Source organism: Gadus morhua, chromosome 6, assembly GCF_902167405.1.
Source record: "Gadus morhua chromosome 6, gadMor3.0, whole genome shotgun sequence".
Taxonomy (NCBI): Eukaryota; Metazoa; Chordata; class Actinopteri; order Gadiformes; family Gadidae; genus Gadus; species Gadus morhua.
The window spans coordinates 9,410,873-9,416,897 of NC_044053.1; positions in this window are offsets into that span (position 1 = coordinate 9,410,873).

Below are 6,025 nucleotides of genomic sequence, written 5' to 3' on the forward strand. Positions count from 1 at the left end.
TATAAGATTTCTTTGCCGAAATTTATTTGAGGACTCAGTATTTCTGTTGTGGAAGTTGTGGAAGAAAACCTTATTCCATGTGTGAATAAGGCCATATTATTTGCCCATAAACTGAGCCATTTGAAGTTTGAAATTCATGTGCATCTGTCTCATCGGAGACTGCAGACGCGCTGTCAAAATATCAACTTGTCAGATTCAAATGCGCTCATGGCTCTTAAAGGGGATGGGAGCTTGCACTCTCATTGGTTTATTGTACGTTACGCCCAAAGCACACCTACGGGTAATTAGGCTACTTCAGACCAACCCTTTTTAGATTTGCGCCAGGCGCAAGAGTTATTTTTTGCGCCGGTAAAATAGCGACATCGCCATAGAACCGCCCACAAAGCTAATTATATCTGGCTTTCGTAACTTTACATACATTTTAAAATCAAGATAATGTTATATTTTATGTTTTTTTGTCGCCCGCCGCTACAGCCGACGGCAGGCATTTGTGCAGGCAGCTACAAACATTGTTTTTTACGTGATTTAAAATATTTTGATCAAACGGGTTGCAAATAAGTTTAAAACATGATCTAACATATAAGTTGACGGTTTCCAGGCCAGGGCCCCTTAGATGTCCTGTGCCCATTGGCAAGTGACCAGTTGCCCTAATGGTTAATCCGGCATCACTTGCATTGGGCAGGAAATTTATAGTGATGCCAGTTCCCAATTTTCCATCATTTTCACCATCCATCTTCAAGCACCATGCTTGACAGTTGTTCATTATCAAACTATTGTGTGTCATGTCTTTAACTTATTTTGTTTAGTGTTTGTTCTCCCCCTGTCCACCTGATGTCCATAGACTTTTTCCCTCAGCTTACATCTCCAGCCTGCAATCAACTCATTCCACTCCTGGGTCCTTGTCTACCTTCCCACCCGCAACGTATTCCCCGATCACTCTGTCCCCATTGATACTAGTTCACCTCCTTTGTTCCCTTGGCAGTTCTTTGTTTTTCTCATGTCCATTGTTCCTTGTGGTTCCCAAATGTAAGTGTTTTTTCGGCCTGTAGATGGATATTTTGAGTTTCTTGTTACATTTTCTTAGTCCCAGTCTGCATTTTGATCCTATCCCTCTTTGTTCCTGCTGCCCCGCCGACAACGACCATGAAATTGTGTCTCCGCAACTAGAAAAACTGGCCTGGCTGCTTCTGAGTTCAGTAGCGTGACTGCGTGCGACTTTTCTTTATTATCTGTGGCTTGCGGGCCAATAATCAGGACGGGCCAACGGGAAAGCTTTTGTTGCTCCTGATGGCCTGCATGGGCCATCAGCATTAAAATGCACTTTGCTAACTTTAAATGCGTTGGTTATTTTCTGCAAATGTATATATTAAATGAACCTTTGTAATGGATTCATCAGCGAAAACAAAGTGAACCCAAACTTCCGGGTTGCTCCACAAAAACATGTCGGCCTATTACGTCAGAAGAAGAAATGTCTAAGTTACATAAAATAACACTTTACACAACAGCTCAGATGACTACGCAAATACCTTGATTAAAACAGGCCTGGTGTTGTACCTCTAGAATTTAGGCTGTTTACTTATTGTTCGCCAAATAAATTCAAGGCCTCCTGCTCTCATGGCTAGAAAATAGCCTTGATAAGCCTTCTGGACCAAGTTTGACTATAGTAACACTTTGTTAGACTTGGATCTTTTTAAAAAGGCAGGCATGTTTATTTTTCTTTTGCCTTCTGTCAGCTCCACATCTTTAAAAAGGCTGTCTACCTTGATTTCCCAACTAATGCCTTCATGGCTGTTAAAACATATTTAGACTTCTCTTCTCTGCAGCTTGAGAGACAGACTCTGTTTCAAGTTCACGCAGGTTGTCTTTCATGCCAGCCAAATCTTGCACAAAAACGTAGTTAGTTAGATAGATGCAGAAGAGGACTACGTGTGAACATGTGAATTTTCTTTTAGTTCTGACTTTAAACTCAGCACAAAAAAAAATGCACATGTGGCCCTAATCCTCTTCAGTATCTTCTGTAGTTCAGTGTGTAGTTCCCATCCTGTATGTCACAAGTGACTTTAACTGACCGTGGTAGCCTACCCATAATTCTGACTTTAATCTCAGAACCAACTCTTTTCATTCTGCCTTTAAAGTCAGAATCCTGTAGTTAAACTCTTCTATAGTTAAATGCTTGTGCATCCCTTTGTATTTTTGCCTCCACATAGCTCTTACTGTGCGTTCACACCTAAAGCGAAGGTAATATTCTACTGGGGTGAACCGCAAAATAACTGATTCTTCAGAACTCCAACGTTTCTTCCCGCCAAATTCATTGTTTACCAACAATGGAAGATATAACCACCATTAAGAATCTTTACCTGTTGTTAAAGTACCAGAGACATTAGAGCACACTGTCGTGTATGGGTTAATAACATCACCAACTACAGCGCGACATCCCTGTCACTCTTGTCCAATCCGAAAAGGAATGCCGATAGGCCATCACAACACAGTATCAAGCGTAATGCCACCAAAGTTAAAGTTTTTAAAATTGAGTGAACCTGTGCCATTCCAGCCGCCTGCTTGCCTTGGGGGGGACATTTGCATATGTTAGAGTCTTTGCATTGATTTTGTATGTTTTTGCGCCACGTCTTAGCTTTTGGTAGGACCGCACCTTTTCTGCATCATAGCAGGTGGAATCCTATCTGATGGTACATTTTGAAGCACTTTGGCATTCCTACTTAACTTGCCCAGTTGGCAACCAGTCAATTCTTGAAGAGAATCTTTGAGTTCCAGTTCTAACCTGTGAGCCAGGCAGTGTACAGACTGCACGTTTGGAAAGGCGTTTTTTGAGTCTGGCGTTAGTCCACTGGCTTGCCCAGTGTGCATGGCAGCCCCATCGGAGTCTATTCTTATGCAGTGGGTCTTCATTAAATCATCATCCATTCCGGCTTTATTTAGACTTGCCATCATAGAGTTGTAAATGGATTTAGTATCGACCCCATCTGTATAGACAAAGTTCCACTATATCCAGGTAATCATTATCCACATCACCCTTACCAATACCATAAAATCATATACTGTATGATTATATTGGGACGTCTGTGAACTAGGGCTGGGCGATAAGGACAAAATCTTATATCACGATGTGAGTAATTTTATATCACGATATGGATATATATCACGATATGGTATTTTTGAAGTAAATTAAAATAATAAATGGCTTAAAATAACCATACTTCACATTTGATCAGTTTTTTCTTTTATTTTGAACTTGAATTCCCATGCTTACAAAGGAGTAAGTAGTGAACAATCTGTCATTAACTGCAGTGTCATATAGTGCAAACATCTTGTAAACATTGAACTGTTTTTTCAATACAAATAACATTTTTTTTTAAAGGTGTGCTTCACACCTGCCTGGCTGTCAGTCAGTGCAGTGTAATATAAAATAAAAATCATAGCATCACACAAATATTTTAAATACTAATTATACACTTATAAAATAAAGTTATGTGCTGTGCAAATAGCTGGTGGTCTTCAATACAAATGAGATTTTTTTTCAAGTTAACAGGTGAGTCTCACACCTGCCTTGCTTCAGTCAGTGCAGTGCAATATATTTTTTATTATTTTTTTTCTCTCTCGATATAAACGATATGGCCAAATCTCTCCCGGTAGACACTTTCATATCGTCCACGGTATGATATCGTCATATCGCCCAGCCCTACTGTGAATGGTACTTTCATAAATTGTGGTGCTTAACCATGGTTGCATTTCATGCACATTGGGGACAATTGGAATTCCCTTGGAACAGGGCCCTTATGCCCCGTGTCCATCGAGCGGGGCGGCTGGGGTCGGGTGGTTTGGAGTGGCTCAGAGCGGGACAGCTCGGTTCGGCTCAATCTGGCTGGAATTTCCACCACAGGAAGTACCCATATGGTGCGGGTTTAGGCTGGATGGCGATAGCCGTGGCAGCTACGTAAGCATCATGACATCATAGCAGCGACACAGTCTAGCCTGCTAATAAATTCTATGAAAAAGAAGAACGCGATACAATAAACCAAGAGCAACAATGGAGGTTGTCCAACAGCTCCTGATCTCTCTTCTTGGGACATTTTCTTGAATTAACAATGCTTTCACCATGCCAATACCTTGCGGGTACTGTGTTTGTTTATTTTTATCTCCCTGTCGCACGGAAATGACGTTTCTGTCGTCCAATCAACGGACGGACACAGTTCACGTGTCACTCATTTACACCATTTGCCGAATCCAGAGATGAACCCCGGTTACTTAGCTGACTAAATTGGCCCCTAGAAAGGTTTAAACCTTCTAAAAAATAAGGCCTAAAAAAAGTTCTAGGCCCGGTGCATAGGGTGTTGTGATTGGTCAGTGCATGTTGAGGAAAGTTAGACTGGTCCTACCAGACCATCGTACTTCATTTCATTTGTACAGAAGGTCTGGAATAGCCTGGCACCGCCCACCTACCAACTTACGCTCAATTTTCATTTAACTTCAGTACTAGGTCTGGGTCTGCTCCATATGCATGGGTTCCTTGGAAGCAAGATTTTGGCGGTCCAATCAGCGAAACTGGAACTGGCGCGCGACCTCGACATCATCGTTCTCAGCCACTCCCTCTGTTAGCTGATTGGACCGCCAAAAATCTGGCTTCCAAGGAACGTATTCATATTAAGCAGACCCAGACCTAGTACTGAAGTGAAATGAAAATTGAGCGGAAGTAGGTAGGCGGTGCCAGGCTAGAGGAAAATCCCACAGAGTGGGAATTTAACCCGAAGCCTGATGCATGATCGGGAGTGCTTTGCAAACTATCTCAGGCTTTGTTATTACTTCTGTGCAAGTGATAATAAAGTATTTATCTTTCAAACCTTGTCCTTTTCAACCTCTGGTATCTTGTTAAAGTGTTAACATGTGAGGTTTTATCCACACACACAACAGCATCCACACACACACTCCACAACCTATTAACAGAAGCTCGGTCACCTGAGACCTGTTTCAGGTCTTGCAAGGAGCGTCGTATTCCGAGCACTGAAGAGTCTATGTTAGCCGTCTAAAAACGGTAATGTTCAACACCTGCAAACCCATCCAATTAATGTTATAATCCATCAAAAATCTGTAATGGTTGAATATATTCTAGCTTTAGTACCGCTATATCTGGCCATGACTACTACTTAGTGGGGTACTTTACCACTTTACTATTCCGCAATTTACCTATTTCCTCTGAAACCCCCTATACATTGGTTGTCACCACCATGTTTAGTTGCAAAATGGTTCACAGAAACGTGATTATACGTTTATGGAGATTTTATGTGACCAAACACAACTTTGATGACAAAAACATTGAAGTTTCTTCTTGATTGTATTTTGCCTGTTTTCGTTTTAGTCACAGTCGTATTATGGCCGGACTGTTGGAATCAGGAGAGTCTCAGCTCTCATTTGATAGTACGATAGTATAGTAATTGTGTAGATCAAATCACAAAATGCACAGCTTTTGCTGTGCATGTGCACAGTCATTATATTCATAAATATTTTTGTTTCATGCTTCTCACAGATCTATGCTAATCCAGGGTAAGAGCTAGGGTACTGTTTAGCCTATTGTGGTTCAATCAGAGTAACATGCAGCCTTGCTTGTCCTCTTTTCAAAGTCACTGAAGTCTCAATGCCATACAATTGGACATTGACAACCGAGAGAGAGAGAGAGAGAGAGAGAGAGAGAGAGAGAGAGAGAGAGAGAGAGAGAGAGAGAGAGAGAGAGAGAGAGAGAGAGAGAGAGAGAGAGAGAGAGAGAGAGAGAGAGAGAGAGAGAGAGAGAGAGAGAGAGAGAGGGAGAGAGAGAGAGATGTCGATTCAGATTTGGGATGTGAATTTAACATATCATTCTAATTTGTGGCATTAAAGTGGCATGGAAATTGCGGTGCATTTTTTTAAAAATGAAGCAAAGCTCGAGCTAAATCGAGCTTTTATTTGTATTGAATGTGATATCACCTAAATCAGACGTTGCCTACATTATTCACTGTTTTAGGGAGCAATGTTGCCT